The sequence below is a fragment of the Asterias amurensis genome, chromosome 4, assembly GCF_032118995.1.
Source record: "Asterias amurensis chromosome 4, ASM3211899v1".
NCBI classification, from domain to species: domain Eukaryota; kingdom Metazoa; phylum Echinodermata; class Asteroidea; order Forcipulatida; family Asteriidae; genus Asterias; species Asterias amurensis.
Window position 1 is genome coordinate 14468484 of NC_092651.1, and position 12522 is coordinate 14481005.

The 12522-nt window shown below is 40.7% G+C and overlaps 1 protein-coding gene across 5 annotated transcripts in view; it reads left to right on the top strand.

The window, feature by feature from the left end:
• Nucleotides 1–1688: 1688 nt before the first annotated feature.
• The window catches only part of LOC139936721 (E3 ubiquitin-protein ligase MYCBP2-like), a 31353-nt gene continuing 20519 nt past the window's right edge, over nucleotides 1689–12522 (top strand). For 3 of the 5 annotated variants that reach the window (XR_011786004.1, XM_071931619.1, XM_071931616.1), the window contains exon 1: nucleotides 1689–1818. The gene's annotated coding sequence lies outside the window, so the exon portion shown is untranslated. Of the gene's footprint in view, nucleotides 1819–6339; nucleotides 6415–10485; nucleotides 10602–12522 lie in introns of those variants that run through there. The other 2 variants (XM_071931617.1, XM_071931618.1) reach the window with 2 other exon arrangements.

The following is a 12522-nucleotide window of genomic DNA, read 5'->3' on the forward strand; positions in this document are numbered from 1 at the left end:
GGTGCACTTCTGCCTATATGTGTATGTGACATTTGCTAAATAGCGGGGCGGGGGGGGGGGGTGTTGGACTACTGCCTAATTAGGTATGTCATGTGACATTTCTTTAATAGGGGGCTGGGGATGGGGCTTTGGGGATGCACTTCTGCCTATGTCATGTGACATATTTCCTTATTTCCTTAATTGGGGGGGGGGGGGTAAACCTCTGGCTAATTAGGTATGTCATGTGACATTAATAGCGGGGGGGGGGGGATTTTTTTTAATAGCGGGCGGTGCTGGGGGTGCACTTAACTTTTTCGTATTAGCTGGGGGGTGCATTTCTGCCTGAGGGTATGTCATGTGACATTTCCTTAATAGGGGTGGGGTTGGGTGGGGGCAATGACTTCTGCCTTATTAGGTATGTCATGTGACAATTTCTCTGCAAGGGGGGGCGCTGCACTTGTCATGTGACATTTTGTTATTAGGGGGTTTCACTTGAGGCTAATTAGGTTTGTCATATAATTAGGTCTCCATGTGACATGTTTTCATAAATGTCATGTGACATTTCCTTAATTGCGGGGGTGGGGGCGTTGTTCTTCTGCCTTATTAGGTATGTCATGTGACATTTGTTTAATAAGGGGGGCTGGGTGTGCACTTCTGCCTTATTAGGTATATGTCATGTGACATTGTCATACATGGGTGGCACTTCTGGCTAATTAGGTATATGTCATGTGACGATTCCTTAGTAGGGGGTGATGGGGTGGGGGTGGGGCAAGGCTCTATTTTAGGGGGGTGCACCTCTGCCTAATAAGACTTGTTTGTGACATTTCTTTAATGGGGGGGGGGGGGGCTGGGGTGCACCTCTGGCTAATAGGTATGTCATGTGACATATCCTTAATATGGGGATAGGGTGAACCTATGGCTAATTAGGTATGTCATGTGACATTTTCTTATTAGGGGGGGGTGCACTTCTGCCTATGTCATGTGACATTTAATGTGACATCCTTAATAGCAAGGGGGGAGGTTGCAGTCTTCTGGCTATTTTAGGGGGTGCACTTTTGCCTAGTTAGGCTTGTCTGTGACATTTCTTTAATGGAGGGGGGGGGGGCACTCTGGCTAATAGGTATGTCATGTGACATATCCTTAACAGCGGAAGTGGGGGGGGGGGGGCGTTGCACTGCCTAATAAGATATGTCATGTGACATTTCTTTAATAGGGGGTGCACTTTTGCCTAATTAGGTATATGGCTAATTAGGTATGTCATGTGACATTTCTTTATTAGCTGGGGGTGCATTTCTGGCTAAGGGTATGTCATGTGACATTTCCTTAATGGTGGGGGTGGGGGGACTTCTGCCTTAGGTATGTCATTTCTATGGGGGCGCTGGGGGTGCACCTGTCATGTGAAATTTTGCTACACATTACAGTAAACGAGACATTTAATCTAAATATAGTTGAATTGAATTAAATTAATTAAAATCAAATTAAAAATCAAATTAAAAATTACTTTAAATTATTTTCACAATATTTTTAACTAAGTTAAACTACAATACACTAATCTAAAATAACTTACACTACACTTATGTAAACAGCACTAAAAAAAATAAACTAATCTAATCATTTAGCGGGGTGCCGCACGGAGCGCGGCATCCCGCTAGTCTATAATTAAATTTTAAAACTTTTATTAATTTGGTTTTCTTTCTTGGATTCTCGCCTCTTGAGGGCGCTGTGTTGCAGCCAGTTACTGTCTTGCAGCCAGTTACCGTGACAAGTGAACACAAGTCATCGGAACACCTTTGCTATGAATTGGTGATTTTTCCTCGACCCTACAGACCTTGGACACAGGTAAATACATATTGACTTATTACCTCCATTTACAGTGATAATTTTGGTGTTTGGATGATCAAAAGAAGTGTTTTTAATGACTTGTTTTGAAAGTTCTCTAACGTTAACGAAGTGAATGGGTTTTTATGCAGCACCTATTTCGTGATAATTTGTTCTTGGAGTTATATTATAATATCGTAGGAGGTCTGTTTCCGTGGTGTCCCTAAAATCGTGGCAAATCTTTTACCTCTCTGTGCGCAATGTAAGCAGTGCCTAGATAAAAATTGTGTGGTTTTTCATTTGCCAAGCAAAGAGTCTCCTCTCCATTGACCAAAACTTAGAAAAAACATAAGGCTCCGTAGCCCAGGCATGCCAGGTTGGACTCCTCCGTTGCAGGCAACGCAACGGAGTCCAGGGTATTAAGGTCCCGTACCATTGCGAAAAATTTTCAAAAACCTGTGAAAAATATTTCTATCTAACTCGGGAGTCTGAACTTTTACTCGCATGTTCCTTGTAGTTACAACTCAAAGATCGCATTATTTAAAATTGTTGAATTTTCTCCTTTGGTATTAATATTTTGTGAAAAGAAAATTGAAATTAGCGTGTTCTGATCCCACGTCATGCACTAACTTCTGCATAAACACTTTCTTGCACTGATCACTTGCGGCCTACTATTTGCAGCCAAATCGCTGTCAACCTGCGTTAACCAAACACTAGTTAGTACTAGTTAGTGTTTGGTTAACGCAGGTTGACAGCGATTTGGCTGCAAATAGTAGGCCGCAAGTGATCAGTGCAAGAACTAAGCAGATGGATAATAGTCCGTGAGCAATTTACACAAAGCGCAGAACTATGCGATACCGAGCATTGTTGCCAAGGTTGGACTCCTCCGTTGCAGGCAACGCGACGGAGTCCAATTTTCAAAAATCTGTTACAAATATTTCTACCTAACTCGGGAGTCTGAACTTTTACTCACATGTTCCTTGTAGTTAAAACTCAAAGATCGCATTATTTAAAATTGTTGAATTTTCTCCTTTGGTGTTAATATTTTGTGAAAAGAAAATTGAAATTAGCGTGTTCCAATCCCACGTCGTTCACTAACTTCCGTGTAAATACTTTCTTGCACTGATCACTGGCGGCGCCATCAACTTGCGTCAACCACCCACTAAGCAGATGGATAATAGTCAGCGTATCTTTTTCCCAGGACAGATGAGGCCGTTCAATTGGCACATGCTAAGTGGCCACATCTGTCCTAGGAAAAAAACACACGCGCGCAGGAAAGCGCCCTCTGTTGTCTGTCTATATGACAAGAAGAAGCCATGTGAAATAAGCAAGATGGCGGCAGACGGCTTTGCTGCTTATAAATATTTTTAAAGAAAAAACTCACTTTGTAACCGAAATTCAACCTGAAACTCAAAAAAATTCTATTTGAGGTGTAGTGCTCCAAGTTCTATGCCTCCTGGATTTTAAATGTGTATTGTAGGAGTTGAAGGCGATTTGTTGGCACCTAACCAGTTGACGGCGAATAGCGGCAAGACAACCATGACAATGCGCTGCACTCTAAAGCCATGCGCACTTGGGCTCACACTATCAATTGGTATACGATGATCAACACCTTGTTAGCTGTGAACTCGTTGAGAATATAAAGGGACATCATGAGTATATGAACGAAATTTCAGCTTCTCAAATCAGGTAAATAAAGAAAATTGTTGTCAAACTTGTGTTCGCATTGTAAAGAACCTTTATACCCAGGACGTCAGTGCAGTGGCACTGACTGACGTCCTACCAAGGCTACGAGCATTGCATCTTGTGCTAAGACTTCATGAGCCGATAGCATTTTTTCCTAGGACAAATGAGGCCACTTTTTACCATAAATTAGCGCATGCTAACCGTCCCAAGAAAAAAAATATATGAGCGAAGGAAAGCGCCCTCTGTTGTCCGCACATATACAAAAAGCACTGTGAAAAAGCAAGAGGCAAGAATTTGCTGCACGCTTAGAATTTTTTGGGTTTTTTTTTACAAGAAAAAAAACTTGATATTTGTAACCGAAATTTAACCGGAAATTTATGAAAATTCTACTTGAGCTGAAATATTTTTATGCCTCCTGGATTTGTATATTATTGGAGTAGTTGATGGCGACTTAACGGCACCTACCCTGTTTTGACGACGAATAGCGGCGAGATAATGCACTGTACTCAAAGCCATGCGCACTTTGGCTCACATTTCACTATCAAGTGGTACACGATGATCAACATCGCCAGTGCAGAACTTCGACATATTTTCGGATATAATTTCTTCCATGGATATATTTGTTAGCTGTGAACTCTTATTAAAATTTAACATCTTATTAAAATTTAACATCTATTATAGCAGTGAACTCCTTGAGAATATAGTGAGGGACACTATGAATATATGAAAAGAATTTCAGCTTCTCAAATCAGGTGAAAAATAAAGTAAATTGTAGTCAAACTTGTGTTCACATTGTAAAGAACCTTTTCACCTTTATACGTCAGTGCAGTGGCACTGACTGACGTCCTACCAGGGCTAAAGGCTCTACTGGTTACTTGCACCTTTTCTCAATTTCTCTGGGGGGGGGGGGGGGCGCTGCACTTGTCATGTGGCATTTTGTTATTGTGGGGGGGGGGGGGGGTTGCACTTAAGGCTAATTAGGTATGTCATATAATTAGGTCTGCATGTGACATGTTTTTATAAATGTCATGTGACATTTCCTTAATAGCGGGGCTGGAGGCGTTGTTCTCTGCCTTATTAGGTATGTCATATGTGACATTTGTTTAATGGGGGCCTGGGTGTGCATTTCTGCCTTATTAGGTATATGTCGTGTGACATTTCCATACATGGGGAGGGGGGCACTTCTGGCTAATTAGATATTTCGTGTGACATTTCTTTAATAGGGGGTCGGGCTTGGGGGTGCACTTTTGCCTAGTTAGGTATATCTATGGCATTGGGGGGGGGGGGTGCACTTCCGGTTAATTATGTCATGTCACATTTTCTTAACAGCGGGGGTGGGGGGGGGGGACTTCAGGTATGTCATATGTGACATTTTTCTGTGGGTCGCTACATGGGGGGGGGGCACTTCTGGCTAATTACATGTAGGTATATGTCATGTGACATTTCCATAGTATGGAGTGGGGTGTTGGGGGGCAAGGACTTCTGCCTCATTAGGTATGTCATGTGACAATTTCTCTGCAGGGGGGGGGGGGGCGCTGCACTTGTCATGTGACATTTTGTTATTTGGGGGGGGGTGCACTTAAGGCTAATTAGGTATGTCATATAATTAGGTCTCCATGTGACATGTTTTCATAAATGTCATGTGACATTTCCTTAATAGCTGGGGTGGGGGCGTTGTTCTCTGCCTTATTAGGTATGTCATGTGACATTTGTTTAATAGGGGGCTGGGTGTGCACTTCTGCCTTATTAGGTATATGTCGTGTGACATTTCCATACATGGGGAGGGGGGCACTTCTGGCTAATTAGATATTTCGTGTGACATTTCTTTAATAGGGGGTCGGGCTTGGGGGTGCACTTTTGCCTAGTTAGGTATATCTATGGCATTGGGGGGGGGGGGGGTGCACTTCCGGCTAATTATGTCATGTCACATTTTCTTAATAGCGGGGGTGGGGGGGGGACTTCAGGTATGTCATATGTGACATTTTTCTGTGGGTCGCTGGGGGTCCACTTGTCATGTGACATTTTGTTATTAAGGGGGGGCAGGTGGCACTTGAGCTGGCTACTTGGGTATGTCATGTGACATTTTCCTAGCGGAGGGGGGGGGGGGTTGATGGGCTTCTGCCTAATTATGTACATGTCATGTAATTAGGTATGTCATGTCATTTTTAACCAATGTCATGTGACATTTCCTTAATAGCAGGGGTGGGGGGGGGCATTGTTCTTCTCCCAGGTTGAAATTCCAGTTGAACCTAGTTAAACTGGGTTTAACTGGAACTAGTTGAAACCAGTTAATAAACTAGTTAAACACAGTTAAAACCAGTTGGTTTAATATGGAAAATGGACAGAGACCAACTGGTTTATAATTTCAACCTAGTTGAACACGGTTAAACCTAGTCAAAACCAGTTGGTTAATATGGAAAATGGACGAGTTTGGTCACTTTCCAGTTGAACCAGTTGACCCCAGTTAACTAGGTTCAACTGGAATTTTGACCTGGGCTACCTTATTTGGTTAGTCGTAAAACTGCATCACTACATCCATCATGGCACAAAACTGCACTACACATTACAGTAAACTAGACATTTAATCTAAATTTAGTTGAATTGAATTAAATTAAATAAAATCAGATTAAAAATCAAATTAAAAATCAAAATAAAAATTCCTTTAATTTTCACAATATTTTTAACTAAGTTAAACTTCAATACACTAATCTAAAATAACTTACACTACACTTATGTAAACAGCACTAAATAAACTAATCTAATCATTTAACGGGGTGCTGTGCAAAGGGCGCCTCTTGAGGGCGCTGTGTTGCAGCCAGTTACTGTTTTTTTTTCCACCGTGACAAGTGTACACTAATCATACAAAGATTTACGGAAGACCTTTGCTATGAATTGGTGATTTTTCCTCGACCATACAGACCTTAGACACAGGTAAATACATATTGACTTATTATATTTCCATTTACAGTAATAATTTTGGTGTTTGGATGATCAAAAGAAGTGTTTTTTTATGACTTGTTTTGAAGGTTCTCTACCGAAACGAAGTGAATGGGTTTTTATGCAGCATCTATTTCGTGATAATTTTTTCATAGAGTTACATCGTAGGAGGTCCTGTTTCCGTGGTGTCCCTAAAATCGTGGCAAATCTTTTACCTCTCTGTGCGCGATGTAAACAGTGCCTAGATAAAAATTGTGTGGTTTTATGCGCCAAGCAAAGAGTCTCCTCTCCATTGACCAAAACTTAGAAAAAACACAACACAAGTAGGTATGTGACAAAACGAGGCATATAACCAACACGACGTATGAAGCTAAACCACGAATGGTTGTCATTAAAATACGCATACGCAAGTTGTGATCTCTTGCAGTCGTAATGTTGTGTTTATTTTTTAGCCAATACTATTTTCTGTATTAAATGTTTCTAAAGTTCAACCCCGTCATATTTTGTAGCGTTACTGCTTTGGGTAAACTGTCTACTGACACCTTTAATGGTTGGATCATGAATGGAGGTTTTCTTACCCTGTGTTCACACTATTTCCCAATAAATAGTGTGATTTGCATATTCATGAATATGCATTTAGGGTGAAGTTCAACCCAGTGTTTTGCATCTCAGTTGTTAACACGGTAGGGCGCCAAAAAGCTCTAAAAGGTGCTCATAGATTCATAGCCGCACCAAATGCTTGTGCTAATTAATATTCAAAAATTATTTTAAAAACTATTTTAGGTATCTGTACCTCTTGAAAACCAATCAAATATACTTTCGTACAACTAATAAAACATCTGATTTCTTTTCAATTTTTGGCAGGTCAGCTTTTTGAAATTTTTGCTTATTAGGCCATACATACCCTGGAAAAACACAGACCAATAATGTGTTTTTTTCCTAAACCGGTGCAAGTATGATCACTTTTTCACTTCCCAAGCCAAATAGGACCAACTCAAAGCCTATATTTTTCACGTCTCCTCAAAAGCTGAAGCACATACATGTAGCACCCAGGTTGTGATAAATTGTTATAGGCCCTTAGCGACACAGTTAATTGCATGACCCCAAAACAATATTTATTAAAAAGAATTTGAGGGCATGGAAATAATTATGATAACCCAGTTTTGCGCATGACTTTTGGCCTAAGTGGCACTCTGACAACGAATGGGGCTTATTCATCTCTTGTTACCTCTTGGCTATTGTAAAAATATATTACATCAAAGATAATTGAGCTAAAACAGAACACGAACAAACATAAACAATAGTATAAATTCCCCTTTTAAAAACCTTTTTCTTTTCCGAAGAAAGCAACAATAATAAGCCCAAACACTCTGAACAGAAACCGAGACACAAAGTCATTTATTTATATTTGGCTCTTCTAATTGTGTTTTTTTTAGATCTAAATAATTTGTTTTAGTGTTCGGGCGCAAGCAATTTCAAAATATACCGATACTTGTTAGCAATGACAATTAATTACGAAGAGGCTTTGAAAAGACAGGAAAATGCAGGAACACGAAGGGCTTTGAAAAGACAGGAAAATGCAGGAACACAAAGTTATAATAATTACCAGGAATATCACTACCGAGTAAGCATTAATCGTAATAATTATTATGAACCGGTAGGCCTATATCTCATTTACAAAAACTGATATAGATAATAATAATAATAGGGGTGGTGGGGGGGGGGGGAGGTTCACTTCTGGCTGGTTAGGTGTGTCATGTGAAAATTCCGTAACAGCTGGGGAGGGGGCGGGGCACTTCTGGCCAATATGTATTAGCGGGGGGGGGGGTACTTCTTCCTAGTTAGCTATGTCCTGTGACATTCCTTAATAAAGGGGGGGGTGCACTTCTGGCTATGTCGTAGTGACGTTACCTTATGGCGGTGCGGGGGGGGGGGGGGGGGTGTTGGACTACTGCCTAATTAGGTATGTCATGTGACATTTCTTTAATAGGGGGGGGGGTGGGGCTTTGGGGATGCACTTCTGCCTATGTCATGTGACATTTCCTTAATGGGGGGTAAAGCTCTGGCTAGTCATGTGACTTTAATATCAGGGGGGGGCGGGGTATTCTTTAATAGGGGGTGGTGCTGGGGTGCACTTTTGCCTTATTAGGTATGTCATGTGACATTTCCGTATTAACTGGGGGGTGGACTTCTGCCTAAGGGTATGTCATGTGACATTTCCTTAGTGGGGGGGGGGGGGGGCCGGGTCTTCTGCCTTACATTTGTAGGTGTGTCGTGTGACATTTCTCTGGGGGGCGCTCCACTTGTCATGTGACATTTTGTTTTGGGGGGGGGGGGGGTTGCACTTGAGGCGAATTAGGTATGTCATATAGTTAGGTCTGCATGTGATATTTTCATAAATGTCATGTGACATTTCCTTAATAGCGGGGGTGGGGGCGTGTTCTGACTTATTAGGTTGTCATGTGACATTTGTTTAATAAGGGGGGCTGGGGTGCACTTCTGCCTTATTAGGTATATGTCATGTGACATTTCTTTACTAGGGCGGTACCTTCTGCCTTATTAGGTATGTCATGTGACATTTTTTAATAGGGGCTGGGGGTTTGCACTTCTGCCTTATTTGGTATATGTTATATGACATTTCCTTACATGGGAGGGGGGTGCACTTCTGGCTAATTAGGTATATGTCATGTGACATTTCCTTACTAAGGGGGGTGCACTTCTGGCTAATTAGGTATTTGACATGTTTTTAATAGCGGGGAGGGGGGGTTGCACTCCTGGCTAATTAGTGGGTCATGTGACATTTCCTAAATGTTCTGCCTAAAGGTATATGTAATCTGACATGTCCTTATTAGCTGGGGGGGGGGGGGGTGTTGGACTTCTGCCTAATTAGAATAGGTATGTCTTAAGACATTTTTTTAATAGGGGGCGGCCTGGGTGGGGGATGCACTTCTGCCTATGTCACTGTGACATTTCCTTATTATGTTAATATTGGGGGGGTGCACTTCTGGCTAATTAGGTATTTAATGTGACATCCTTAATAGCAAGGGGGGTGCAGTCTTCTGGCCATTTTAGGAGGGGGGTACTTCTGCCTATAGGGTTGTCTGTGAAATTTCTTTAATGGAGGGGGGGGGGGGCGAGAGATGGGGACGGGCTGGCTAATAGGTACATGTATGTCATGTGACATCCTTAACAGCGAGGGGGGGGTGCACTGCCTAATTAGATATGTCATGTGACATTTCTTTAATAAGAGGTGGGGCTGGGGGTGCACTTTTGCCTGATTAGGTATTTGGCAGGCGGAGTGCATTCATGTCACATTTTCTTAATAGCAGGAGGGGGCTGCACTTCTGGCTAATTAGGTATGTCATGTGACATTTCTGTATAAGCTGGGGGTGCACTTCTGTCTAAGGGTATGTCATGTGGCATTTCCTTAATAGGGGGGTGGGGGCTTTTGCCTTATTAGGTATGTCATATGTGACATTTCTCTGGGGGGCGGTTGGGGGTGCATGTCATGTGACATTTTGTTATTAGGGGGGCAGGGTGGCACTTGAGGCTTATTGGGTATGTCATGTGAAATTTTCCTAGCCGGGGGGGGGGGGGGGGTTGTTGATGGGCTTCTGCCTAATTATGTATGTCATGTAATTGGGTATGTCATGTGATTTTTCATCAATGTCATGTGACATTTCCTTAATAGCGGCGGGGGGGGGGGGGGGGGCGTTGTTCTGCCTTAATAGGTAGGTTCATCATGGCACAAAACTGCGCTACACATTACAGTAAACTAGACATTTTATCTAAATTTAGTTGAATTAAACTAAATTAATTAAAATCAAATTAAAAATCAAATTAAAAACCAAATAAAAAACAAAATTAAAAATTCCCTTAAATTATTTTTAACAATATTTTTAACTTAGTTAAACTACAATATACTAATCTAAAATAACTTACACTACACTTATGTAAACAGCACTATATAAATGAATCTAATCATTTAACAGGGTGCCTAGTCTATAATTAAATTTTAAAACTTTTATTAATTTCTTTTTCTTTCTTGGATTCTCGCCTCTTGAGGGCACTGTGTTGCAGCCAGTTGCTGTTTTTTTTCCACCGTGACAAGTGTATACAAATCATACAAAGATTTACGGAACACGTTTGCTATGAATCGACCCTACAGACCTTGGACACAGGTAGATACATATTGACTCATTATATTTCCAATTACAGTAATAATTTGGGTGTTTGGATGATCAAAAGAAGTGTTTTTATGACTTGTTTTTGAAGGTTCTCTACCGAAACGAGGTGAATGGGTTTTTATGCAGCACCTATTTCGTGATAATTTGTTGATGGAGTTATAATATCGTAGGTGGTCCTGTTTCTGTGGTGTCCCTAAAATCTTTGACAAATCCTTTACCTCTCTGTGCGCGATGTAAACAGTGCCTAGATAAAAATTGTGTGGTTTTATGCGCCAAGCAAAGAGTCTCCTCTCCATTGACCAAAACTTAGAAAAAACACTTGGGTACATGTATGTGACAAAACGAGGCATATAACCAACACGACGTATGAAGCTAAACCACGAGTGGTTGTGATTAAAATACGCATGCGCAAGTTGTGATTAGTCTCTTGCAGTCGTAATGTTGTGTTTATTTTGTGGTTACTTATTACTTAATACTTGCACTTGTAGTTGTAAGTTGTATTGTGTAAATGCAAAAAGTTTGGTAATTTAGCCTTTAGGCATTTCTACAAACAAGTTACAAAAATATGTCATATGTTGAGGCCTTGTTAAAATGTTTGCCCACCGAAAAAGTATCATTAAACACTATTTCAATTCACAATTCATGATAATCAAATCATGTGACTGAATATTTTTCTGAACATTCTGAAAAAAAAGTACAGGAAAGAAGCCATGCGCCTTATTAGCCCTGGCGGCCTTACACTTTCATTTTGTACTACAGTGACGTCCTGGACATCAGGGTACACTTCTGGGGCGGAAAATGTTCACAGCTTCATAACTCAAATCTTACCTGCAACAAGCCACAAATTTCAACAGATTCACATTCTATTCCTCACAAATCCGTCATTTTTGTTAAATAATGCAGCTTCCAAGGTTAAAGAATTCCTGTTTTGATCAATGCTCACAGTTGTTTTCCATGCGTACGCGTACATTTGCGTACATTTTGACTGCTCTTTGAGGACACCATACGCTCAAGCGTCACGTTCACTTCATTTTTATTTTTATTTTGCGAGGTGTGCACAATGGGCGCTCGCACTCACAAACATGAACACAAACGCACACACGCAAGCACACACGTGGGGAATTCTTTAACGTTGGAAGCTGCATTATTTCACGAAAATGGCGGGATTTGTGAGGAATATATGAGGACCAAAACCCACCGCAAAAAAATATATGCCGCCATGGAATGTGAATCTGTTGAAAATTAGGGGCTTGTTGCAGGTAAGATTTAAGTTATGAAGCTGTGAAATTTTTCCGCCCCAGAAACAGGCCTGAACAGTTAGGGCTCTGTTCCTGTGTACAGAGAAAGAGGCCTATATAGGGCTAGTGCCTTATAAATATGATTTTCTTATATTTTTGGAGATTTTAATTTTTAACCCTCATAGTCATATCAATATTGTTATTAATATTAAAGTTTAAACATCAGCTTGTTGATTCAATTATCACAGTTTATTTATACGCTTTATTTTAAATATCAAGAAAAAAAAAAAATAAATAAAAAATCAGATTTGAAAGCCAGTAATTATTCACACTTTTTATTAGTATTGTTATTATTTTTTTTTCAAGTTACCATGGTGATTTTGGTGAACAGTAAGGATGTTAGTCAGTGCCGTGCACTTCTGCCTGGGTTTAATTCTCCCTTACAATAGGAACACAAAGTTGACTAAAATTTACATTATTTTTTACCTGATTTGAGAAGTTGAAACTCCATATTCTTAGTACTTCTAGAAACTATAAGGCTCCCCGTGAGCCTTAGAGGTCTAATATTTTGGGCCTCCTTAACGCTACACATGTTGAAATTGGCGTTGATTGATGGAAGTTTTACAACCATTAGCCACCAATAACCGAGGATTTCTTTGAACTACACTACCCTAAAC